The 27,491-nt window shown below is 41.8% G+C and overlaps 1 long non-coding RNA gene, 1 other non-coding gene and 1 pseudogene across 6 annotated transcripts in view; 2 read left to right on the forward strand and 1 right to left on the reverse strand.

The window, feature by feature from the left end:
- The window catches only part of LOC113909338, a 56,302-nt gene that overhangs the window by 17,461 nt on the left and 11,350 nt on the right, over window positions 1-27,491 (forward strand). For 2 of the 4 annotated variants that reach the window (XR_004820160.1, XR_003515708.1), the window contains exons 1-3: window positions 6,592-6,652; window positions 19,125-19,318; window positions 22,881-22,928. This is a non-coding gene — a long non-coding RNA (uncharacterized LOC113909338). Of the gene's footprint in view, window positions 1-6,591; window positions 6,653-19,124; window positions 19,321-22,880; window positions 22,929-27,491 lie in introns of those variants that run through there. The other 2 variants (XR_003515709.2, XR_003515710.1) reach the window with 2 other exon arrangements.
- LOC113910630 lies at window positions 17,018-17,123 on the forward strand. The gene has a single exon (XR_003516140.2). It is a non-coding gene; the product is annotated as a U6 spliceosomal RNA (small nuclear RNA).
- On the reverse strand, window positions 26,154-26,936 carry LOC113909337 (annotated as a pseudogene). Its single transcript, XR_003515707.1, has one exon. The product of XR_003515707.1 is annotated as a peptidyl-prolyl cis-trans isomerase H-like (transcript).

A 27,491-nucleotide genomic window follows, 5' to 3' on the forward strand; every position in this document is an offset into this window, starting at 1 on the left:
ATTGTTCCGTAAAGCTGATTTCCTATAGAGCAGAGGCGTTAATGTTTTGGGTTAGGTCTCTTTGGCTGTTTTTTTAAAATGGCAATTCCGCATATTATCACAGTAGAAATCAAATCATGTGCTTCTGTGTTTGGACATCAGGGCACCTCCTATTCCTGGCTTGGTAGGTTTAGAGTTGTTTATTATGTGCCCAAGCAAAAGAGCCCCTCTGGGGAAATCCCTTCCTTTCCTGCTGCTACAGGTAAGCATGTCCCTGCATTTAGAAATAGGGCGTTCTCACAATTTTAGTGCATGTGGGGAAATCATAGATGGAACTCAAGCCAAGAAGAACAGTTTATTGGCTGGCTTGGCGGTAGAGGCTCTCACCACCCAGGAGACTTGCTTCAGACAAGGATGGAGTCTTGAATCTGGGTGTAGGCCCTCGGGTGGATCAAAGCTCCAGTCTTGATTTGAAGTCAGAGGGAGCCTCTGCCGTTGAATGGAAGCAGTGGGCAGTGTGGCTTTAGTCAAAGCCATAAGGACCTGCAGTTCAGTCCTGTGAACACTAGGGCCTGGTAGGGGACAGAGGGAACACGCCAGCGTGGCACTGGGGGCAAGAGATCCAGGTCCCATATTCATAAAGAGCCTTACATTTGGCCTTTTGTGCTATCTGCAAATGAGGTTATGAATTCAGACACGAAGTTGTACTTTCAGGAGGGAAAAAAGACAATGTTCATTATATACTTTTAATTTTAAAAGCACAAACATTAAAATAGGCTACGATTTTAAAATCTCGGTTAGCCATATGTGCATGTTTTTTAGTACACCAGGAGCCTCAAAAGTGGGATTGATCTGCCCTTCCTCTGCTTTCCTGCTAGCAATGGGGCTTTTAGTAAGTGTGGACTGAATAACTAGGAGGCATATATTCTGAATAATACAGGCTTATGGAGAGTTTGCCAAGAGAAACCGTTCTATATCCTTTTCCTGGCAGTCAAACATCACCTGGCCGCCCCCGGGAATGTGTTGACCACAGGCAGCTCCTCTCCACCCCCATGCTGGGGCTGCCAGAATGACAGTGGGGTCCACACGGATCCCAGCTGTATGAGATTCAGCTTCCTCCCAACACAGTGGCTCCTTGAGTGGCTCCACCCATCTACTGAGCACCTGGGTGGTGGGAAGACCAAGATGTTTATGGTATATCTAGAAGAGAGCACGTGAAAAGAAAAATAATAATAGTGCTGGTTTCTCCCTCTGTGTGCGGAGAAGAACATCTCATGAGGATTTATAGTTCATGTTTCACCATAGAGCTGAGCTTTCACTATCCGCAAGGCCTTTGGAATGAACGACAATAGGAACTCTGATTTCTCCCTTGCCTGTTCACACCTCATCAGTCGCTGAAGCTGTACCTCCAGCCTTGCATCTAGAAATGGACTGAGTATCAATATAATCAGCCGCAGAGCTTTGGTATACAAACATTCAGTTAAACAGTGTGAACACAGACAAACAAGTAGTCGTATCTTGGGGGGGGGGGTGATAGGAACAATAATCCCTTTTTAATTCCATCCAATGAATATCTATCTAGGCTTACTCTATGTAAGTACTGTGCTAGGTCCCAGGAGGAGAAAGAATTTGCTTCTTGTCCTCAGAGACTTTGGCTACAGTTTGGTGTCTTTCAGACTTCTGGCTTTGGAGTCACATAGACCAGCGTGTGAAGGTGCTTGACAGAGAAACTGTCATATACAGGACCTGAGTAAAGAGTGGTTCCTTTTCTTTTATGCCAGAAGCTTTGCTGTCGCCAGCCCTCTCAAGGACTGGCCGCCTGCTCCTGAGTCCCAGTTCCTGGCTGTGTTTCTGCAGTTTGCTGCAGAGCCGGCAGAAGCCAGGCACCTTCTTGACCCTTTGCTCAGTCTGCTCCTTATACCTCGACACTCTGTGTTCCTTCTGCTCACCTGGATGCATATCTGTGGCCAAAGCTGAGCCTCCCAGATGCTGTCTGCCTAGATTTCTCAGATCTGTCCCTGGTCTGTCCTGTCCTGATACCACTCGGCCTATCCTAATACATCCAGGCTATATCAGTTTTACTCTTGAAATAACCTCTGGTATCTCCAGCTCCAGGCAAATCAAGTCTTCTTAAACCTTACCTTTGATCATGTCACACCTGCTCTGAAACCATTTCATGACTCCCATGGCCTCTGAATTCAGATAAAACCTCAGCCTGATGGGGGATGGGCCAACTGGGTGATAGACTTTAAGGAGGGCATGTTATGTCATTATCCCAGTGAAGGCGCTGGGCGTTATAAAAGACTGATGAATCACTGAACTCTACCTCTTAAACTAATAATACACTATATGTTAATTAATTGAATTTAAATAAAAAATAAAATGTAAACAAACAAAAAACCTCAGTCTGAGGGTCTCAGCTTAGCAAGATCTAGCCTAGCCCCCCTTTTTAGTTTCATCTTTCTTTCCACCAGTGTATACCGTACCAGCCTTAGTGGCTTCACCCTTCGTGGACTCATTGCATTCCTTGAATATGTTCTGGCCTTTCCTTCTTGTGTCCTTTGCTCTTGTTGAACTTTGATGGGATTTCAGCATAGGAAGACAGAGGGAGATGGAGAAAGACGACTGAAGGGAACAACAAAAACAGAGGCATATACAGAGGTGGGAGAGGGGACACCAGAGAGGAGACATGTCTGGTTACTGGATACTGGGCACTTATAATCCCAGACTCATAGCTCTTAGAGAGGAAACTAAATGAATCATTTGGTCTACCCCTGGCCTTCAGGCTGGGAAAATATTTTTGTTTCCATCCTATATATTAGGCCATCAAGGCCCAGAAAGGTTAAGTGACATAAATGGAGGTAGGTCAAGAAATGTCTAGACAGACAAATTGGGGTCATCCTATAGAATCCTTTAATGCCAGGTTAAAACTTATAGTAAATTCACTCAATGATGGGGACTATTGAAAGCTTTCACTGGGGTAATGACATAATTAGAACTGTTTGGGGCAGTGTTTTCAAACTGTGGGTTATGACCCATTAGTGGGTCACAAGTCAATCTCTTGGGTCATAAATAAAAAAAAAATGTCAGAGTGCAGTATTGCTTTGCAAGTTTTGTATGTGTGTACTGGGTTGTGAAGTAAAATATATTTCTTATTGTGTGTCATGGCCAAAAAAATTTGAAAGCCGCAGTTTTAGGAAGATTTATCTGGTGGCAAATCATCAGCTGAATTATGGGTTCAGGCAAGGCGCCTGGAGTCTGGGAATCTAGTTGGGATGCTTTTGTCATAGCGCTAGTGGGCAGTAAGAAGGATCTAAATAGGAAAGGAAAGGAGGGGAAAGCATGAAAGATTTTTGTGGGGTAAGAGTCTCAGGATGTGGGGACTAGGATTGTGGGGGCTCAAAGGGAGGGAAAAACCAGTCAGGGTTGACTGAAAGTCATACTCAAGGGCTTGGGAAAATGCTGGTGCCCACAGCCAAGGGGGGAAGTTGAGTGAGGGGACTGGTTTGAGGACCAACATGAAAGATAGACGGAAAGACACACAACCACCATCAGCTACTGGATCAGTCAGGGTCCCAGCAGGAGAAAGAATCCATTGAGATGATTCCAGTGCAAAGACCTGAAGGAGGGGAGGACTTCCAGGGCTGTTGGCAGGTTTAAGGGAACCGACTGGCATGATGAGGAGCCCAGAGATTAACCACAGTATGAAGCTCTTCCTGTCAGATTCCTCTGGCGCCTAAGCTTGCAGGGCACCACCTCCCCAATCTTCTACTCTCCCACCCCTGAGATGAGTCCACGACTGCTGTTTGGTTTGTCACTACCATTACTCCTTGCTATTATTTCTACCCTCACCATCACCACAGGCGACCATCTATTGAACGCTCATCTTGTGCCAAGAGCTTTACATGTGTGATTTCATTTAATCATATTTACTTCATGAATTTGTCCTATCATTATTCTAACATTACAGATAAAGAAGTAGAAACTTGGGGACACTTAAAAACCAAGTTCACACAATTAATAAGTGGCAAAGCTGTAATATGAAGCCAGACAGTCTGATTTCTTGACCACTCTTAATCACTGCAGGGTACTGCTAATTACTGAGAAATAGAAGATAAGAAAGTTAGCAAATGATGGGCAGTTAACCACAACAAGACTTAGAGTAAGTTGCTGTTGATGTCATACTTTGGTGCAAGTGGGACCAGGCATCTCTTGTTCCTACATCCCTAATTCCTTCTTGGAAGCTCTGGTGAGACTTGTTGGTCCAGGTGTTATCTAGAAAAGCATCATCCTACTCATCCACTGCCTCAGGGTTGGATGCTAGAGTCATAATCTCCAATTTTAGATGGGCAGGATTGGGTTGCCCTTGTTGTCTGATTGTGGGCTGTGCAGCCTCTTCCAGAAACTTCTCAGATTTTACTCAGGTTAGGGTCTCTTGGTTGCCCTTTGGCCATTCTGGTCTGCATTGTTTGAAACTAGCTCAGGTTGAGAGCACAGGGATTCTTCTCAGGGGCTCGGGCCCCCATGCCAACTAGAATTGTCCTACTTTGCATGGACCAGGTCCCATTCCTGTGCAATGTGCCTTTGGTGTGTGTTACCTAACCAAAGATTAAGGTTGGTCCTGCCTTAAGTCCAACTTCAGACAGTCCAAGTAACTTTCTGGACCTCACTTTTCTAGCAGTTGAGTGGCCCCAGCCAGGATCCTAGGACCTGTTTGCCTTCCACCTGTTCCTCCAACAGCCCCCAGCTGACCACCCTCCTGTATATTCACTGGGTGTAGACCTCTCACTAGGTCCTTTTCTCAGGTTGGAAGGACCTGACATCCCATTCAGTTCATTGATGTGAGTCCTGTGATGATTAAGCAAGGCTTCCCCAGCTTACACCCACAGCCTCGTGTTCTCTCTAAGCTGCCTTCGGATGACTCACTGCCCTCACACCCATGCTTTCCTACTTTTTTTCAGGAAATGATTTTTGAAAATGGTCTTTTTTTAACAATAGAAAAGTAATTTTTACCTGCAGGGAGCAAGAATGACAATTCCCAACACTGTTAATAATATGCACGCATGCGCACACACACACTCCATTGCTTCCACAAATAGAGAAAAAAAATGCTTCCAACTAGATAGGAAGAAAACAAGGCAGTCCAGAAGGATGTAAACCTGAAGTAAATTGCATGTCAGGAAGAAAAAAAATCTTGCTACTTAAAGGACCAACTCTCTATGCCCAGACAAATTATGTTCTAGGATGTGGGTTGCAAACATTTTATTAGTATAACTTCTTCAGACAAATATTATATGAACTCTAATTTTAAAATATTTATAAAATAATTTATTTGTATACATTAAAAAATTTTTTTGTATACATTTTTTTAAAGATTTCACTTTATTTTTTTAAGTAGGCTCCAACCCAACATGGGGCTCGAACTGACAACACTGAGATCATGCTCTACCAAGTGAGCCAGCCAGGCGCCCCTATTTGTATACATTTTAAGTTAAAATTTATTTAGCATTCACATATAAAGTTAATATATGAGGGAAAGTTACTGTTTGGATGAATACCAAAATTTAAAATAATTAATGTAGGTATAACCACTGCAATCTTGAAATCAAGCTTGCCATTTAATTTACTTCTATATATTATTTTAATTGCAAGGAGTAAATAAGTACATATATATGTATATTTTTTAAGATTTTATTTATTTATTTGACAGAGAGAGACACAGTGAGTGAGGGAACACAAGCGGGGTCGGGGGGAGTGGGAGAGAGAGAAGCAGGCTTCCCGCAGAGCAGGGAGCCCGATGCGGGGCTCAATCTCAGGACCCTGGGATGATGACCTGAGCCGAAGGCAAACACTTAATGACTGAGCCATCCAGGAGCCCCAAGTACATATATATTTTTAAAATCAGCTTGTCTAGTCATCTATTGTATAAACAGATCTAGAAGTTAGAGAAAGGAATACCAGAATGGTTTTAAATTTTTAAATCAAATCATCAAGATTGTTGAATTTCTTATCCTAGATACGAAAGTCAGACATGAAATACCCAACACTTTTTATAAGCAGTAGAGCTATGTAGCAGGATATGCATTTTCTTATAAAAGCCCACTGAGGCCTAACAGGGACCAAATAGATGCTTCTGAGCCTCGCGTGACAGTTGACTGAGCACTGCATTCTTGGAACAGACATGAAAGACCAGTGCACACCCATAACCTTCCCAATCAGTGGCGTATGACTAGTCTATGGTAATAGAGTCAGATTAGTGATGGGTGGCAGGGTGGTAAGGGCTCGTGACTTAAAAGGAGCACGAGAGAACTTTCTGGAATGTTGGACATTGTGTAAGCCTTGATATGGGTAGTGGTCGTATGGAGTACATATGTGTGAAAATTCATGAGCTGTACACTCAAGAATTGTGCTTTTTACTGTAGGTTAAATTATACTTCAAATCCCTGTTAGCCTAAAGAGAGAGAGAGAAAAGGAGGGAGGACCTGATTCGCTCAAAAATCTGTCAGCAGAAATTTATGTGCCAGTGTTTCTATTGTGTTATGTGTTATAATTTGGTAACTAGTTAACATATTGTTTTGTTTTGTTTTTTTCAGTAGGCTCTACGTCCAATGTGGGGCTTGAACTCACAACCCTGAGATCAAGAGTTGTATGTTCTACCAACTGAGTCATCCAGGTGCCCTGCATATGTTTTTGTGTTTGGGTTTTTTTTTTTTTACCTTTTTTTTTTTTAAAGACATTTATTTATCTGAGAGAGAGAGCGTATGCTTGTGAGCAGGGGGAGGGACAAAGAGAGAGGGAGTGAGAGAATCCCAGGCAGACTCCCTGCTGAGCACAGACAGAAGCAGGGCTTGATCTCATGACCTGAGCCAAAATCAAGAGTCGTTGCTTAACTGACTGAGCCACCCAGGCGCCCCTCTTTGTGTTTTTAATGATAGTTTTTAAAAATAGTTTAAAATGTATTTTAAAAATGAAATGCATGTATACAGTTGACCTTTGAACAACACAGTGGTTACAGTTACTGACCCCCGTGCAGTGGAAAATTTGCCTATAATTTTTGATTCCTAAAAACAACTACTAATAGCCTACTGTTGACTAGAAGCCTTACTGATAATATCAACAGTCAATTAACACATATTTAGTGTGTTATATGTATTATGTACTGTATTCTTACCATAAAGTATGCTAGAGAAAAGAAAATGTCATTGAAATCATAAGGAAGATAAGATACATTTACAGTACTGTACTATATTTATTGGAAAAAAAAAACCTGTGAATAAGTGGACCTGCACAGTTCAAACCCATATTGTTCAAAGGTCAACTGTATTTTAAAAATAAAATTCAAATCAAACATATTTAAAAGATGGAAGTTAAATCATGACCTTACAATCACTCCCGGTAATCTTTGACAAATCATGGAAGATTTAAGAAGCCCTGGGTGACCAGGGATGACAAAGAACAGTATGCACAGTCCAGTGGAAAGCACATGGGCCTTTGTACATACCAACCTGGGTTGAAATCCTAATTCTGCCAGTTACCTAAGGTCTGGTGGCTAGGACACTATCAAATACACAGCCCCAGTTTCCTCATCTGTAAAATGGGTCTAATGGCACCTGCCTCAGAGCTGTTGGGGCAGTAAGTGAGAACATAACTGAAGTGTCCAGCACATTTAGCCAGCCCCCAACAAATGCTCGTTCTTGTCTCTTCTGTATCCCATAATGCGGTAAAATGTGCTGGACTGAGAGGGGGTCTGATTGCCTTTAGAAAGGCGTGCCTCTTAACTTATTTTTCCAGAGGCAAAGATGTACTTGCGTCATCTGTCTGTCCCCAGCCACACCTGGCCCTCCTTGCTGCCGATGACACATTTGCAAGACTGTGCATAGGCCCCGGACAGAAACATGTCACACAAGTGGAGGTGTTGGCCATCCTCATTGTAGACAGAAAATGACCAGTGTGAGAGTGGAGCAGACCAGCCAGCCCAGGCCCTGGCCCCCCAGGCACAGGAGCAGAACAGAAATTTGTCAGAGGGTGGGGGGCCTTTCCCTCAGCTTCCTGGATTTCTCCTTCCCTTTCTTCTCCGTCTCTCCCCAGCACAGCTCAGGAAGCAGGAGAAAAAAACCCAAAGGCAAAAAGGCAGAAAGCGTCTGTCTCCTCATACTTTGATGGTGAGAGTGAAAACAAACGTCTCATAGCTTGTTAAATGTCAAGTCTAAGATGTCCACTTGGGGATGTAGGGTGTGATGTAGGGTGTGGCCATCACACCAGTGCGTTAGTCTGGCATTCTTTGCTTCTTGCAGGCTCCCACCATTTGGTCTATCAGAACCATTTACTCATAAGCCTGAACATTTAGTTTGGTCTCTGGGCCAGGTGTGTTCCTTTAGACCACTGCCTGAAAGAACTGGTTTGAGCTATGAGGAGAATAAGTTAGGCCTGCCTCACCTTGTCAGTGTGACCCTTCATGTTCCAGCACACCTGCCTCTCAGCTGCTGTGGACCCCTAATAAGAAGGATCTGCATCGTCCAGTGTAGGGGAGCTCTGGAAACAGAGCTCAGTCTCAAAGCAGTCCTCCTCTCTGCCTGGGTTCTCAGGGGTATGAAGGGCTACATTCTGCTTTGGTAAATTCTATCCAGCTAGGAGTTCAAGACCAGGAGTAGTTAAACCTGGAGACCAGAGGCTTGCAAGAGACTGGCTTAGGTTCGTGCTCTCCGTCTGCCAGAGCCTTCAGGCCCCTGAAGAAGCCTCTTCCTCTGCTGTCCGAGACAGCCATGGGCTAACCTAACCTTGTGGAGTTCTAACTGGGCTGAGTCTGGGGCTGCAGTTCTGCTCGCCTTTTATTTCACGCTGAATGCCTTTGTGAACTGGCCTTGAAAAAGTTTTATAGAATCCAGTCTAGAAGTTCTCTGCCTGTACTCTTTGCTTGTTATGTTGCAAGAATGTGGCCCAACAGCCTCCACACCCTGATGACTCAGCCTAGCTCTAATGAGTGGTGTTTTCCAGGCCTTCCTGGGGGGCAGCCGCTCCTCTAATGTTGGCCAGGTGCTGCCCCCCAGCTGCCTGGAGTGAGCCAGGATCAGAGTTAGAAACACTGCCCACAGGTTAGGCAGAGGGAAAGGGAAGGTCAATTCTGGTTTGTTCCACTCCCCCAAACTGCTGTCACTCTTGGCCCTTCCCAGGCACGGTCCAGGACGTATAAATTAGAGGCTAGCGGGATCAATTTTGAAGGCAGCAGGCAGAGTGGCGACCTCTCACTTTGAGAAAAGGCAGTTGATATCCCCCTAGGGGTCATGTGAAGAAGCCTGTCTTACTTTCAGAGAATTGGTCTTTGATTTATAGGGCTTTCAATTTGCTAGGGGAAAAAAATCCGTTAAGCTTCTGGGGACAAACTAGAGGAAATCAAATAATTAACTATTCAGAGATTCTTAGAATCTTTGACCAAAAAAAGAAATGACAGAAAAATCACTGTGCTCTAGAACCATGGCAAAAGGCCAAGCATTGAATAATGGCCATATAGAAGAGATTTAAATGAATTATGTTTCAATGTATGCTTCTCTTTGGAAAGGAATTGCTTAGGTAAGTTCATGCCTTAATTATTACTCTTATTAAATGGGAAAACCTTAACTGATTTTACCTTAAAATCTTTGAACCTTAAACTCTTTTACCAGATTTTAAAAATTCAGTCCTCCTTGCAAAAATGCAAACACATTTCTATTTCTTGATGGATTATAACAAAAGCAGAAGACTTAACAATTCTTTTTATGAAAAGATGAAATCTGAGCACAGTTCACACATTTGCCAACGATTCTTCTCTGTTGCCTGTTATCTATGAATCATCTGACACAAAACAGCTGTAGGGCTTCTCTGCTTTAAGGACCGGGTTGCCCTGCCAGGAACTGCACCCCAGCTTGTGGTCTAGTCACTGACAGCATTTACATAATTCTTGTTCCAGCTAACTAAGCCTACCCTGCTGCGTGATTGCCCCCCCTCCCCGCCAGCATGCGCTGAAATGGCCATACTTGGGGCGGGCTCTGGCCCCAGCAGGAAGCACAGGTCTCCAGGCTGCAGACCACACCCATCCATAGGTTTGTTTGTTTTGTTTGGGGGAGGATCTTTTTATTTTGATATAATTTCAATTTTGAGAAGAATTACAAGAACAGTACAAGGAACTTCTACAACCTTTGATTCATTTGTTTGCCTTTTTGCCTTATTTGCTGTTACTCTCTCACTCTCTCCCGTTCTCCTCTCGCATGTAAGATGGAGATGTAGTGCCTCTATTTGTTCCAATATGCATTTTCCAAAAAGGCATTCTCTTAATAACCACAGCATAGTTATACAATCAGGCAGTGAAGCATTAATACAATACTACTGTCTCTTTCATTAATTGCCCCCAAAATGTCCTTACTCTTTTTTTTTCCTCCCCCAAGTCCAGGATCAAATTCAAGATCATGCACAGCACTTAGTTGTCGGTTCTATTTATTTTCCTTTATTCTGGGACATTTCTTTAGCCTTTCTTTGTGTTTCTTGACCCTAACATTTTAAAAAAGTACAGGCCAGTTATTTTGTAGAACGTCTTTCAATTTGGGTTTGTCTCATGTTTCGTCCTGATTAGATTCAGGTTATGCATTTTTGGCAGGAATATCAGAGTTGATAGTGTGCCCTTCTCCAAGCATCCTAATTGGGGCCACACGATTTGGGATATTGGTTTGTACCAGTATAGTGATGTTAGGTCTGTTGACTTGACATAGTGATGTCTGATACTGTGAAGTTATTTTTCCCTTTCAGTAAGTAATGGAGGGGGTGTACTTTACATCTCTGTAATTATCCTATTTTCTAAAGTTTTTATTTAAATTCCAGTTAGTTAACATCCAGTGTTATTTTAGTTTCAGGTGTACAATATAGTGATTCCATATACCATCTGGTGCTAATCACAACAAGTGCACTCCTTAATCCCCATCACCTGTTTCACCCATCCCTCCCACCCACCTGGTAACCATCAGTTTGTTTTCTATAGTTAAGAGTCTATTTCTTGGTTTGCCTCTCTCTTTTTTTCCCCTATGATTGTTTGTTCTGTTTCTTAAATTCCACATATTAGTGAAATCATATGGTATTTGTCTTTCTCTGACTTATTTCATTTAGCATAATACACTCTAGCTCCATCCATGTTGTTGCAAATGACAAGATTTCATTCTTTTTTATGGCTAATATTCCATGATCACATCTTCTTTATCCATTCATCAGTAGATGAACATCTGGGCTCTTTCCATAATTTGGCTATTGTAGATAATGCTGCTATGAACACCGGGGTGCATGTACCCCTTCGAATTAGTATCTTTTAAAAAATTATTTTGAGAGAGAGTTGGGGGGGATGGGAGTGGGGGCAGAGGGACAGATTCTTCAAGCAGACTCCCCACCGAGCTCGGACTCCAACTCAGGGCTCGATCCCACAACCAATGATATCATGACCTGAGCCTAAATCATGAGTTGGATGCTCAAGCAACTGAGCCACCAAGGCACCCCCCAAATTAGTTTTTTTTTTTTTGTAATCTTTAGGTAAATACCTAGTAGTGCAATTGCATATCCTATTTTATTTTATTTTTTTAAGTAGGTTCTGCACCCAACATGGGGCTTGAACTCACAATCCTGAGATCAAGGGTCACATGCTCTACCAACTGAGTCAGCCAGGCACCCCTGCAATTATCCTGGTTCTTTCTTTTTTTGTTGTTTGTTTGTGTAATTATCCTATTTTTAATGAAACTTCTATGCATCCATTGGTGATTTTCTAGGTCTCTCGTTGTGGCATTCTACTGTAATGGAGAGGTTGCTCTTCACCTCTATCATCCACCTAACTATATCTATATGATTCTTATTCTATCAGTGGGGTATAATTCATTGCAAATATTATTTATTTGGATGTTCGAATTGTTCCAGATTACTGAGTGGAGCGCCCTTAAGCTGGCTACTGAGTCTTTTCAACGTATTTTCATGATTCTTTGAGCACTTCCTTACCTTCTAGCACAATAAGATGTTCCAGGCTTATCCTCTACTTTTCCTGCCCCCAGACACAGAATAAGCCATTTCTCAAGAATCCCTGGTTCCTTTAGTGGGTAATGGTATTTAGAAACCAAGATCTGGGTGCTAAATATGCTCATTCCTACTGGTGTGTCACTGCTTCTGGGCCCTCTTAGCAGGCAGAATTAGGTAATATTACATATACAGACAAAAATAGATACATATAGAGGCACCTGGGTGGCTCAGTTGGTTACGCGTCTGCCTTTGGCTCGGGTCACGATCCCAGGATCCTGGGATCGAGTTCCAAGTCGGGCTCCCAGCTCAGCGGGGAGTCTGCTTCTCCCTGTCCCTCTGTCTGCCGCTCTACCTGCTTGCATGCTCTCTCTCTGTGTCAAATAAATAAATAAAATCTTAAAAAAAAGAAATAGATACATATAGAGGCATAGATATATATTAGAAATATGTTGGAGATATATATACATATATTTATATATCTATAGATATGCCATAATATATAGTTATACCAATAACTCCAATTTCGATGCAACAAACACCTTTTCCAAATTTGTAATTTCTTTCCCCAATGCTTAGAAATATTAACCTCAACCTCAAGAATACACAGATTGTAGTTTCAGAATTGCTAATCCATAGTACCATTAAAAGTAAACCTAATGAGAGTTCAAGTTGTTTACAATCTGGGGGGGTAAAACTTACATACATTGAAGTGCACAAATCCCAAGTCTACAATTCAATGACTTTGGACAAATGGATATACCTGCATAACCCATACTTTTTTTTTTTTAAGGTACAGAACGTTTATCTCTGTATCTTTCAGAAAGTCCCATCCTGTTTCTTCCCACCCAGCGACAACCCCCCCCCCCCACCCCGCCCAAGCAAGAGGCAGCCACTGTTCCAGCATTTTGCTTAGTCTGTAAACATCAGTTGGCTCCCCTGGTTCTGAACACCCATCTTCAACTTGGACCCTGCTCTGTGCTCTCCCCCTCAAGGCTTGTGCCACCTCAATGCCTGGCCTTAGATTTTGTTTTGTCTGCTCTTTCTTGGCAATTCCAGATTTGATTTCGAGTTCTGCTTCCAGTCTTTCCTGATCCCTGGTGCCAATGAGTCTGCCCCTCCTCTGGGCTAGATATTAATTTAGCCCAGGTAAGTTCCTCATTCTTCCTGGGCTTTTGATCTAGCCCCAAAGAACCTCTGGCCTGGAATGTGCTTCCAGGATAACACAATTTACCAAAGATGGTTTCATAAAAAGACATAATTTCATGAAAAGGCTCCTTAAGATTTGATAATATTGCCCTGTCTGATCCTGCTTGATACCTGGATTCTGAGTCACACCTGTTCTGTTCTTTCTTTCTTTTTCTTTCTTTCTTTCTTTCTTTCTTTCTTTCTTTCTTTCTTTCTTTCTTTCTTTCTTTCTTTCCTTCTTTCTTTCTTTCCTTCTTTCTTTCTTTTTATTCTTTCTTCTTTCTTTCTTTCTTCTTATACATTTATTTTGAGAGAGAGAGAGAGAGAATCTTAAACAGGCTCCATGCCCAGCATGGAGCCCATCACGGTGCTCGATCTCACAACCCTGAGTCAAAATCAAGAGTTGGATGCTTAACTGACTGAGCTACCCAGGCGCCCCTGTTCTTCTGTTTCTAAGTCTTGCTTTCTTACCCCACTTGTGTGTCTGTCACAATCCTCCCGTGTGACATTGGGAGCCAGAAGCTGGTGAGGCTTTTCTCACAAGGGTACCTTGTGAGCATGATTATGATAAACAGAAACCATGTATCTTGTGGGCGTTTAGTACATGTGAAACCACTCAGCCCACCACCAAGATGTGGCAAATGGCCAGAGTGGGGGGCACAGGCAGAGAAGGTGGGTGGGTCCCTATGCACCCCGTCGGTGCTTAATGAATAACTCCCTTTCAGTAGTGCCCAGCCTAGCCAGATCTATAGGGTGTAGGGTAGAAACTAAGGTGAGGTCTCAGAATCAGGAAGTCACACCCATGTTAATATTTAGAAAACAGTGGAGTTATAATAGCTTCTTTTCTAGGCTCCCTAATGAAAAGGGGTAGTGTGGTTCAGTCCTGAAAGCTTCTGAAAAGACTCTTTGACACGAAGGCTCTTAGCTCCACTCTTCACGTTGGCCCTTGATTATATCAGTGGATTAATAAGCAGTTGCTTGTTCTGCCTTTTGTGTGCTTGGATTCCCCCACCCTCAGCAAGGCTAAGGGGTTCCTTGAGGGAGGTGACAAGTTTGTGTATTTTTCTGTTTTCCTCCCATCTCAGTGCCAGCTCCTTGTCACGTGACAGGACGTGTTCAGTAGATACTTCTGAGTTGACCTGAGTCTTCTTAGTCACTCTAATGAGATCATGCCTCGCTAGTATCCCAATTCCTACTGCAATTCCAAGCACAGAGTAGGTATCGGATTGGCTGAGTAAATCATGAACTAATTCCACTGAATTGTTGTTGAATCAAAATGTTATTCCTTTCGGGAGTCTGTGTTTTAGAAGAGGGCAGCAATGAATGGGCAATGCTTAATAACCCAAGTGGAATTAACCTAACAGTGGAATTACAGACACCAGAGAGAGCCAGATGAGGACATTTATGAACAGGGGGCTCTTTGGTGCCCCACTAATCATGCCACATCACTATGTTACTCTTCCCCTGAGGTTCTCAGAATGTTGGGCCACGAAGGGATCATTATATTCTCCTGATACACCCCTGTTGCTGCCTGCTTTTCCTGAGCTTCTCTCACCCATTTGATTTTCTGTTGTTTATTTTGGTCCAACAGCAAATCGGCTGTAGCACCTTCTTCTACAGAGCCTGGTAGACACAGAATCTCCTAGCGGCAAGCCTTCTAAGCTTTTATTGCTGCAAGCAAGGCTGTAGAGGTTGACAGCAGCAGGCCTGCAACCAGGGACCCTGGAGGGCTGGAGCCCCTCCTCGACAGGCCACATACACTCTGGGATTTGGTTTCCACTCTTGAGCCTGTCATATTTGCTCAGGTGCCCAGCTGTGTATAGTTCACCTCTGTTATGCCTCCCACTGCGGTCCTGACCCAGTTCAAGCCCTTGCTTGCCTCTTACTCAGATTATTTTAACCATCTACTTCTTAATGAGTCTACCTGCTGCTGATTATGGTAAGATGTAGGGCTATTTGCCATGATCTCAAATGTATGATTAGCCTCCTACTGGGGTTTCTACTCGGCCCACTAGTGTCTCTAGTCTGGGACAAGGCCAGGAGAACACAAGCCATTTAGGTACCATCCAGATGAGCTGGACTGGGCCACACCTGACCTGGGAAGTCTCATTTGGACCCAAGGCCAAGAGGTGCTCTCTCAACCTTGTCTTCAATTAGAATCATCTGGGGAAACAAACACATTTTCATGTGCAGTCCCCACCCCTTGAGCTTCTGATTTAATTAGACGGGATGAGGCCTGAATGTGTTTATTCTTTCTTCTGGAATGAACTTTTGTTTAAGTACAAAAGTACTTTTGTCCAAAGAAATGTTACAAGTTCATCATTAGTACACTTTAACTTATTACAAATTTTCATTACAATTTTAATTGTTGCAAAATGTTCCACGGAGTACACCTATTTAACCATTCACCTGCCATTTGTTGAACATTTAGTTTGTTTCTGATTTTTAGCTATTGCAAAAGGAGACATAATGAGAGAATTCTTCACATAAATTTTCCTTATTTGAGGCATCTTGCTTTTCACCAGGAGAAATTTCCAGAAGTTTTATTACTGGACAAAATAATACGAAAGTATTTTAGACTCTTAATATTGTCTAACTGCTTTTCTAAAGGCTCTTAACCGATTCACACTCCTTCCAAAATGGATGAAAATTTCTATTTTATCCAACATCAGTCATTTGCTAACATAACAAAACATTTATTCTCTATTTTAATGTATATATCTATATTTGAGGCTTATATTTTTTCAAAGCTCCCCGGGCAATTCTAAGGTGGAGTCTGGGTGGAGAGCAATAGTAGGCTGGATTAAAAGTTGCCAGGTGCTGTGGCCCCTTTTCCTCAGCCTCTGGAGATCCTTTGCTCTGATACAAAGGCCCAGGAAAAGTGCCCCAAGGAAATGGGCACCAAGGTAAAGAGGAGGTTTCTTTCTAAGGCCTAGAGCCAAGTAGGCTCAAGTCATCCTCCCTGGCTCTTCCTAGGGAGGGGCCTGTCTCCTCTGGCTGCCTAGGGTTGGAAGTGACCCAACGAGAACCAAGAGAACATAGCCCCAAAGAGGGAGAACAGTAAAAAAAAAAAGGAACTGTTCTGCATCATCAGGAGCTTGGAGCCTCTCCCCCAACTTTCAGAGAGTCTACTTCCCTGCCCTGAGGCCTGAGTCACAGACACCTCTGGCCATGCTGACCACCCCCATCACATATGCCTCCTCCATACCATATCCCCATAGTCTTGGTTTTTTAAATTGCTTTTTTATTTTTAAAAATTTATTTGTTTATTTATTTATTTTAGAGAGAGAGAGAAAGAGAGTGTGGTGGGGGTTGGGACAGAGGAAGAGAGAAAATCTTAAGCAGGCTAATATGTTGTTGTACTTTTGTCCTTTAAGATTTTCTAGCACCATGTCCTGCAAGAAGCAGTAAGGGCTAATGAGAAGCAGACAGTGCCCTGGGAAACAGGAAATCTGGTTCCATTTATGACTCCACCAGGGCCTGCCATGGAATTTAGAGCAGCGCTGGTTTGCTGCCCCATGTCTTCTTGTTTAGAGGAGCCATCTGCACCTCTGGGATATAGGGGTTAGGTTTCTTGTTTTTCCTGCAAAATAGTGCCAGTGTTAAAAAAAAGAAATGGGACAGGCAGGGCGCCTGGGTGGCTCAGTCGGTTGGGCAACCGCCTTTGGCTCAGGTCATGATGCCAGGGTCCTGGGATCAAGCCCCTGCGTCAGTCTCCCTGCTCAGCGCGGAGCCTGCTTCTCCCTCTGCTCTGCTGCTCCCCCTGCTTGTGCTCTCTCTCTGTGTCAAATAAATAAATCTCAAAAAAAAGGGGGGGGAGGGGGGATAGGCAGGCTTGTTTTGGCAGCACATATACTAAAAAAATTGGACTGATACAGAGAAGATTAGCATGGCCCTTGCCCAAGGATGACATGCAAATTTGTGAAGCATTCCATAAAAAAATACAATTAAAAAAAGAAAAGAGATAGACAAGGGTGCTTTTCCATTTGGATGGGATGTTTTCTGTGTTTGGCTTATCCTGCTTGGATGTTTCCTTCTTTCTTATTTATTGGACATGCAGAAAGAACACATGTTCGTAGTCTTGGAGGCAGGGGATGAGCTTCCTGGGTGGCGGCCCTCCTGAAGTGCATTCTTGCATGCACAAAATGCCAAGGCAGCTGTGCACCTGCTCTCGCAGGGCTTCAGAAACCCTATGGGGAACGGTGATGTGGTGGTCACTGTTAGAGCAGAGCAACAAACAATCTGCTGTAATCAGGGATACAGCTAAATTTGGGCAGTACTAAAGTTTGCTCATGGAAAAGTGATTTATTTAGACAAATCTGGATTTTAAAATTGTTTTTCTTGAAGTGTAACAGATACAGAAAAGTGCATGCACTGTAAATGCACAGCTTGGTGAATTTGTGCAAAGTGAACATACCTGTGTTACCCTGGTAACCACGGCATAGGTCAAAAAGTAAAGTGTTAGAGAACCCCTGTCCCCCCACCCCCCAGTAACTAGTCCTTTGAGGTATAACCACAAACCTGACTTTCAACACTTTATATTTTTGCCTGGTTTTGACCTTTATATATACTTGTGAAGTTTATTCCCATTTTGTGTAGATCTTGTTCTTATTACTATTACTTATTACTTATTCTCATTACTATATAGTATTCCATGACAGAAATACGCCACAGTTTTTTATCCATTCTATGCTGATGGGATTTGGGGCTGTTTTTGTTTTGGCAATTTCAAACTATGCTGGTATGAATAGTTTTGCACCTATCTATTGGTGCTTGTGTGCATGCATTTCAGTTGCACACATTCCTGCAAGTGGAATCACTAGCTCGGTGTTTGCGGGCATTCTGCTATAATGGACCCTGGAAGTAGCAGTAAATGAGAGTTCGGAATGTATTTTTGATAGGGGACAAAGCACACAGCTAAGATCAGGCCCCAGGTTCCTGGTCTCCTCCCAGGCTTGGACGACAGGGGAGCCAGAACAAAGCACTTACCCTCTGTGTTTCCTCAACTGTAAATAGGAAATAATTAGTACCTGCTCTAGCATTTGCTGTGGGATGAAAAAGCCCTCTGCAAAATTTCATGCTGCACAAATGGAAGCTGTCATTAAAATGGAAGCAGGGAAGGGAGATTTTTCATTATTAATGAGAATTAAAGAATAACTATACTTATGTGGATTTCCATTCCCAATTAAGAATCCAGAGATTAGATTAACTGCTCAGCTGGACAGAGTTGTATCACCAAAGGGGTTTGTGGTATTATTCTCTCAAACCCAGACACAGGAAGTAGCTTCCCAAACCCATCCTCTGTACCTTGCTAGAAGATTCTTCATCGGCCTAGAGCCAAGGGGGTCCTCCTCCTTCTTTCTCTCAGGCACCAAATGCCCCAGATTCTTCCTTCCCCCTGCGTCAGCCTGAGTTGGTCTACTCTGGGAAAGGCTGGTTTGGTTCTGCCTGACTGGACCAGTTATAATGCACCAGGAAAGGCAAAGGACACAATCCTTCCATGTCTTCCTGCATTATTGAACATAAAGTGTGAGTACTGTCAATGAGGTGCTTTGGTCTCACAGTACAACTAAAAGCTCACAGGCATTCATTCTACCAAAGACTGTGCTAAGTAAGCTACATCAGGGGCTGTAAAAAATAATAATTATTTGAAAGTAGTGTCAACATTTTTTCCCTCCCTTGCAGATGGTTACACAAGTAGAAGGCAGTGCCCTCTTCTGGCCAATGCCATACTCGCATGGCTATGGCTAAGGGGATTATCAACTCATGGGACTGGTGTTTGGGAGGGACCTGGCTCGTCTTGGGGTTAGTCTTGAGCAAATCACATTTGGGGATCCTCCTTCCCTTTCTTCTTCAAAAGAGAAAAACCAAAACTGTGATGGTTACACTGTATGTGTGATTAACATTTAAATCATTAGACTTTTTTACCTTCCATAATGCAGGTGGTTATCCTTACGAGCAAAAACTGAGGTTTCCTGAAGAAAAAAAAAAATTCTGCTTCAAGACTGCAAAATAGAAAGCCGGCTAACTTTCCAGCCTTCAGATTTTGAATACAAGACTGCAACATCAATTCTTCCCTGAATTTCTAGCTTGCCAGCCTGCTCTGCGAATTCCAGACTTGTCAGCCCCCACAATCGTGTGAGCCAATTCCTTAAAGTAAATCTGTGTGTGTCTTGTTAGTTTTGTTTCCCTGGAAAACCCTAATGCAAAATCTAACTGCAAAACCCATTTATATCAGTGACATCTCGTTTGCACAAATATAAGGGGACATGAAGTATAGCAGTTGACCTTCCGAGTTCAGGTTCAAGTCCCAGTACCATCTCGTTTACTAGTTTCATAAACTAGCTCCTTAATTATACTTAGCCTTGGTATCTTCATTTGTATAAAGGAGGAAATAGTAACACTTACTGACTAGGCCGTTGTGAAGATTAAGAGAAAACGTGCTTAGAATAGTGATTGGCTCACAATAAGTACTAAATAAATGTTAGTAGTAATTATTATTATTAAGGTCATAGAGGGAAACTGTCAAAGAAGGGTGACTTACAGGATGAGGGGTACTTGGAAGGGTAGTTAGTTTTATTCACTGCCTCACCCCTGGTTCTCCCAGACCCTAATGCACAGGCAGTCTCTGCTTTTCACTACCTGTTCTTGGCCGATATTATAAAGCCATTTCTTGTAAAGTGTCCTGTCTCTCCCCATAGGAACCCAATCAAGATTACAAGTTGGATTCCAAATTAAGGACTAAGTCATAGATGAAGCAATTATTAAGTCACAAAAGCTAAGTTCAGTAAATCTTGATAATCATTTAAAACAGTACACTTATTCTAAGTCCAAACATGGGGCTTCCATAAAATTTAATCTTCACTCCATGATACAATTTACCAATTTATTATTTTTTAAAATAATTTTTAAAGATTTTATTTATTTCAGAGACAGAGTGAGCAAGAGAGAGAGAGAGAGAGCACAAGCTGGAGGAGGAGCAGAGAGAGAGGGAGAAGCAAGCTCCCAGCTGAGCAGAGAACCTGATGCAGAGCTTGATCCCTGGACCCCAGGATCATGACCTGAGCCGAAAGCAGACACTTAACCGACTGAGCCACCCAGGCACCCCCAATTTACCAATTTAATTAGCAGTTTTGTTTGCCTTTTCACAACTCAGAAGGACTTCTGCAAGATGATTTGGTTGGTCAAAACCTTGTTTTTAAAGTTAGCCAAATGGTTATCTCCAGGTATAAGGATTTTGGTTAATTTATATATATTGACATATTTTTTTTTAAAGATTTTATTTATTTGACAGAGAGAGACACAGCGAGAGAGGGAACACAAGCAGGGGGAGTGGGAGAGGGAGAAGCAGGCTTCCTGCAGAGCAGGGAACCCAATGCAGGGCTCGATCCCAGGACCCTGGGATCATGACCTGAGCCGAAGGCAGACGCCTAACGACTGAGCCACCCAGGCGCCCCTTGACATATATTTTTATATATATTTATATATTTATATTTATCTATGTGTTATTCAGTGATTCACCAGAAGGGCCCACAGGATTCAATAGCAGGTTAAATACTCACTGAGATTTATTATAGCAAAGGATACAGAGCAAAGTAGCAGGAAAAAAGATATGCACATGTGGGGTCCAGAGACATCCAACACAGACTTCCAATGTCTCTCCTCGTCCAAATACTCCTTATCTGAGGCCATATAGGAATACTCTTTCCCTCACCATTAACTTTGAGGACATGTGTAGAATGTCTGCTGGAGAAGCCTATTTGTCTCAGAGTTCAAGGCTTTTATGGGGGGCTGGTCGTATAGGTATATCCTGCTATATATGCAACCAACTATAGCATCCAGAGCTCAACCCTAACAATGAAGCTAGGTGCACATTGTTGACCCTGATGTTTGTGCAAAGCAACCTGAGGAGTACTTATGGTATGGTCCATTGGTCCAGGTGTATGTTAACAAACCCATCAGCCACTAACGTAAAGAACACGCTAAGGGCTGCTGAGGGTTAATCATGGGTCCCTTGAAGACCTGTAAAGAGCAAGCAACCAGACCTGCTGTGTTAACTCTTTCCTCACAGTCTGTATTTTCTAAAATGTCTATAATTAACCTCTATTACTTCTATAATGAGAAAAGTAGTTATTAATATGAGGGCATCCAAAGTTAGTGATTTTCCTTTTTAGTTATTTAGTGATGTTGTTTTATAATCTCAGGATTCCCTGTAGTCAGCAGAGCTGCTGAGAGAAGTAAAATCACTCTACTAGACACTTCATGGATGACCTTCATACCCTTTGGGAAAACCATAAAAACAGGCCAGGACAAAGCATGTGAGACATAGAAGGAACCACAGCAACACCTAGTTCAACTTCCCCATTTAGAGATGATGAAGTGGAAATACTGAGTAATGAAAGGACTCATCCAAGGTTCTAAACCTTAGAACTTTCAATTATAAACCTCTCTTGGAACTCCTGAAATGGGACAAGACAATGTCTGCTCAGTTGCTTCTGCTTGTCTTTAACCTGGGCAGAAACTGGAGGAGCCCTGACTGGTGGGGCTGCCTGAACTGGGTGTGCATGGTTCCAAGCGCCTTTAGTCCAGACAGAGGTTTCCTGTCTTTCCCCAACCCCTCCCTTGTCCAGTGGCCTGAGAAGCACCAGGACTCTGTATCCAGAACATATGTCGTTGGGTCAATGGTCTAGTTTGGAACTTAGCAAGACATTAGTTTCATCTGCACCAAATTTCCCCCTTTTCTCTCCCTCATTTACTCTTTTGTAGGTTGGAGGGTGGTGTCTATCTCTCCACTGCCCTGCACATTCCTTGAGGGCCTCCTGGAACCCGGTTATACAGTGGTTATGATTGTGGGTAGTAAAATCAGATGGTCCAGGGTTTGAATTCTGGCTTAGCATCTCATTGGCTTGTGCGATTTGCATGAGTTACTTAATGGAAATAACAGTACCTCCTTCATAAGGTTACTGGGAAGACGAAAGGAAGTAATAACTCTTAATTAGTATAGAGTTTGGCATATAAAAATGTTCAATAATAATGTATACTATTCTTGAAATAGGGATTCCATTTACTTCAGAAAACCCTATTCTCTGATCTTTTTAACATTTTTGTTGAGGTAATTAACATACAATATACACGTATGTATTTAAAGTATACAATGTCATAAGTTTTAACATGTGCACACCTGTGAAACCATCCCCATAATCAACCTAATTATCATATTCATACCTCCCAAAAGTTCCCTCATATCATTCTGTAATCCCTTTTCCTGTCCCCAGGCAATCACTATTTACTCTGCCTCTACAAGATTAGCTTGCATTTTCTAGAATTTCATATAAATGGAATCAGATGGTATGCACCTTTTTTGCCTTGTTTCATTCAGCATTATTTTGAGATTCATCCATGTTGTTAAGTGTACCAGTGCTCAATAGTATTCCATTGTTGAGGGTATCATTTGCTCAGTAGATATACCACAATTTGTTTATCCATTCACTTACTGATGAACATTTGGGTTGTCTCTAGTTTTGAAGTTTTAGAAATAAAACTTCTGTGAATACTTGTGTACAAGTCTTTGTATAAACATATACTTATGTTTCTCCTGGGAGGTGAATGGGTGGCTCCTAAGATAGGGATATGTTTAAATTTTTAAGAAACTGCCAAATTATTTTCCAAGTAATTGCACCATTTTGTATTTCCACCAGTAGCATGAAAGTTCCAGTTGCTCCACATCCTTGACAACAGTTGATATGGTCAGTCTTCTAATAGATATGTAATGGTATCTCTGTTATTTTAATTTGAGTTTCCCTAATGACATTTTATTTATTTGTTTGTTTGTTTTGGGGGGGAGGGGCAGAAGGAGAGGGAGAGAGAGAATCTTAAGTGGGCTCCATGCTGGGCTCAGTCTCACAACCCTGAGATCATGACTTGAGCTGAAATCAAGAGTTAGACACTTAACTGACTGAGCCACTGAGGCAACCCCCCACCCAGTTGCAATGACATTTTAAATGTGTTTTTTGCCACCTGTGTATCTTTTTGGTGAGTTATCTGTTCAAATCATTTGCCTATTTTAACTGGGATATTTGTTTTCTTATTGTTGAATTTTGAGATTTTTTAAAATATATTCTGTATACAAGTCCTTCAAGTGATTCACAAATATTTTCTTGAAGACAGTAACTAGTCTTACCATTCTTTTAACAGTGTCTCAAAGAACAGAAGTTCTTAATTGTAAAGAAGTACAATTTATCAATTTTTTTCTGTTATGGATTTTGCTTTTGGTATTCTAATCCAAGGATCCTTTCTCTACTAAATCACTTTTACATGTTTGTTGGAAATCAATTTACCATATATATGTGGGTCTATTTCCACACTCTGTTTTTTCTCCAGTGATCTATTTTCATGCCAGTACCATACTATCTTGATTACTGTAGCTTTTCCAAATTTGTTTAGCTATTTTATTTATGTCTTTTTCATTTCCAAATGAATTTTAGAATTAGCTTCTTAATTTTTACACAAAAAACTGTTGGGGCTTTGATTAGGATAGCATTGAATCTATGTGAAAATTTAGGGTGAACTGTCTTCTTAATTATATTGAGTCCAATATTGAGTCTTCTGGTCCATGAATATAGAATATCTCTTCATTTATTGAGGTTTCCCTTTCCTTTCTCTCAGCTATGTTTTGTAGTTTTCAGGGTACAGGGCTTACACATCTTTGTCAATTTATTGCTATGTATTTGATATTTTCAGTTTTAGGGTAAATGGTATTGTTTTTAATTTCAATTTCCAACTGTTTGCTAGTTCATAGAAATACACTTTATTTTTATATATTGAACTTGTATCCAGCAACCTTACTAAACTCACTTATTAGTTTTAGTAGCTATTTTTATAGACTTGATTGGATTTTCTGCATAGACACGTCATCTATGAATAGAGTTTTATTACTTCCTTTCCAATCTGATTATCTTTTATTTCTTTTTCTTACCCTGTTGCATTGGCTTGAACCAGTAGAGTATTGAATAGAAGTGGTGAGAGCAGACATCTTTGGCTTTTTTCTAATTTTAGAGGAAAGCACTCAGTCTTCCACTATTTAGTATAATGTTAGCTCTAGATGCCCTATAACTAGCTGAGGAAGTTTCCTTCTATTCTTATAGCTGAATAATATTCCACTGTGTGGATATACCACATTTTGTTTATCCATTCATCGGTATGTTTCCACTTTTTAGCTATTATGAATAATGCTGTTGTGAACATTTGTTGCAAGTGTTTGTGTCAATATATGTTTTCATTTCTCTTGAGTATACACCTAGGAGTAGAATTGCTGAGTCATAGAATCAGTCTATGTTTAACCCTTTAGGGAATTGCCCTACTGTTTTCCAAAGTGGCTATAGTATTGTGAGAAGGTTTTACTTTTTATTTATTTTAAGATTTTATTTATTTGTCAGGGAGAGAGAGAGAGAGAGAGCAGTAGGCAGAGGGAGAAGCAGACTCCCTGATGAGCAAGAAGCCTGATGCAGGACTCAATCCCAGGACACTGGGATAATGACCTGAGCCAAAGGCAGACACTTAACTAACTGAACCACCCAGGTATCCCTGTGAGAAGGTTTTAAACTACCATTTCCATTTAACAGATAGGGGCTACTTAGATTATTTATTTCTTCTTGAGTATTCTTTTAGTCTTTTTAAAAATTTTAAATTCAATTAATTAACATTTTTGTATTATTAGTTTCAGAGGTAGAGTACAGTGATTCATCAGTCTTATATAATACACAGTGCTCATTACATCACATGCCCTCCTTAATGTCCATCACGCAGTTATCCCATCCATCCCAGCCCCCCTCCCCTCCAGCAACCCTCAGTTTGTTTCCTATGATTAAGAGTCTCTTATGGTTTGTCTCCCTCTTTGATTTTGTTGTGTTTTATTTTTCCCTCCCTTCCCCTAAGCTCCTCTGTTTTGTTTCTTAAATTCCACATATGAGTGAGATCATATGATAATTGTCTTTCTCTGATTGACTTATTTCGCTTAGCATAATACCATCTAGTTCCATCCACGTCATTGTAAATGGCAAAATTTCAATTTGATGGCTGAGTAATATTCCATTACTTGTGTGTATGTGTGTGTGTGTCATGTCTTCTTTATCCATTCATCTGTTGATGGACATCTGGGCTCGTTCCATAGTTTGGCTATAGTATACATTCTGCTATAAACATTGGGGTGCAGGTACCCCTTTGGATCACTACATTTGTATCTTTGGGGTAAATACCTAGTAGTGCAATTGCTGGGTCTTAGGGTAGCTCTATTTTCAACTTTTTGAGGAACCTCCATACTGTTTTCCAGAGTGGCTGTGCCAGCTTGCATTTCCACCAACAGTGTAAGAGGGTTCCCCTTTTTCTGCATCCTTGCCAACATCTGTCATTTCCTGACTTGTTACTTTTAGCCATTCTGACTGGTGTGAGGTGGTAGATTGTGGTTTTGATTTGTATTCCCCTGATGCTGAGTGATGTTGAACAATTTTTCATGTATCTGTTGGCCGTTTGTATGTCTTCTTTGGAGAAATGTCTGTTCATGTCTTCTGCCCATTTCTTGACTGGATTACTTGTGTTTTGGGTGTTGAGTTTGATAAGTTCTTTATAGATTTTGGATAGTAGTCTTTTATCTGATAAGACATTTGGAAATATCTTTTCCCATTTTGCTGGTTGTCTTTTGGTTACCTTTACTATGCAAAAGCTTTTTATCTTGATGAAGTCCCAGTAGTTCATTTTTGCCTCTGGAGATGTGTCTAGCAAGAAGTTGCAGTGGCTGAGGTCACAGAGGTTGCTACCTGTGTTCTCCTCTAGGATTTTGATGGATTCCTGTTTGAGTGAATATTGGTAGTTTATGTCTTCCAAGGAATTTGTCCCTTTCATCAAAGTTGCTGAATTTATCACCATAAAGTTGTTAATATTTCCTTAGTCTTCTTCTACTTCTTTTTTTTTTTTTACCAAAACAAAACAAAACTTTATTTACAATTGAAAACTTAAACAGAAAATCTTGGGTTCTGAATCTGTGACATTTCCAAGGTCTCTTGATCAAAAAGGGCCGCAGCAGGCAGGGAAGCAAACACAGGGGCCAATCCGGATTATTTTACTCAAGAGGGCCACCCAGAGCAAGGGAAAGCCTGATCAGTTTTGCTCTGGACTACATCTACCCACACTGTGAGATCACCACAGGCAGCTTGGGCTTATTGTTGGGGCCTGTGGGAACATTCTTAATCTTTCGCATCACTAGAAGTCCATCAATGATTTTTCCAAACACTACGTGCTTCCCATCCAGCCAATCACATTTAGAGCAGGTGATGAAGAACTGGCAGCCATTTTTACTGGGACCACTGTTTGCCATGGAAAGCAGGCCTGGAGCTGAGTGTCTCAGTTTAAAATTTTCATCTGCAAATGGTCCCCCCGTAAATACTGGCAACTCCGGTACCATATCCATTAACAAAATCCCCACCCTGAGTCATGAAATCCTTTATGAGCCTGTGGAAGGTGCTCCCTTTGTATCCTATCGGAACCCCATCTTTTCTGAATTCTCCAGTGCATAACTGCCTAAAATTCTCGGCCGTCTTAGGCACAACGTCCGCAAAGAGCTCGATCTTCATGCGGCCAACATTCTGGCCGCCAATGCTGACATCAAAGAACACCACGGGATTGACAGGGCTTGAATTTGCCACCGCCATGGCTCCGACCCGGAAGCAGAAGATGGAGGCATGGGTTCCGGCGAACCTCATCCCCTCTTTGCGGGTTTACTCTCTGGCGCAGGCGCCTTTCCTTAGTCTTCTTTTGGTATCTTTATAATGTGTAGTAATGTCATCTCTCTCATTCTTGACATTGATAATTTGTTTTTTGCCCTGATCAATGTAGCCTAGGTTTATCAATGTTATTGACTATATACACTAGATATTTTTAAAAAATCTTTGTGTCACTCTGTCATGTGGAAAATTACCTTTTTTAAATAGTAGGCTTCAAGTACACTATGAGGTAAGTTATCTCAGAGTTCATGGAATATAAAGGCTTACACACGAAAGTGAAATGCTTGGATAACACTGTTTATTAAATCAATGTAGAACACACTGTGAGAAGCAAGGGGCAGGAGGAGATTGACCAAGTTAAATACTTAGAATAGGGAACAAGTGGTATTGATAAGACTATGCTACTGAAATCCTGGGTTATGGTATGTTCATATGTCTTCTATCTCTCTGCTGCATCAGCTTTTCCTGCTGCAGATATGAAGATAAGAGTTGAGGTTTGAGCAAGGGGGTCTTGGGTCGGTGATACTTGCTCTG

The sequence above is a fragment of the Zalophus californianus genome, chromosome 6, assembly GCF_009762305.2.
Source record: "Zalophus californianus isolate mZalCal1 chromosome 6, mZalCal1.pri.v2, whole genome shotgun sequence".
Classification (NCBI taxonomy): Eukaryota; Metazoa; Chordata; class Mammalia; order Carnivora; family Otariidae; genus Zalophus; species Zalophus californianus.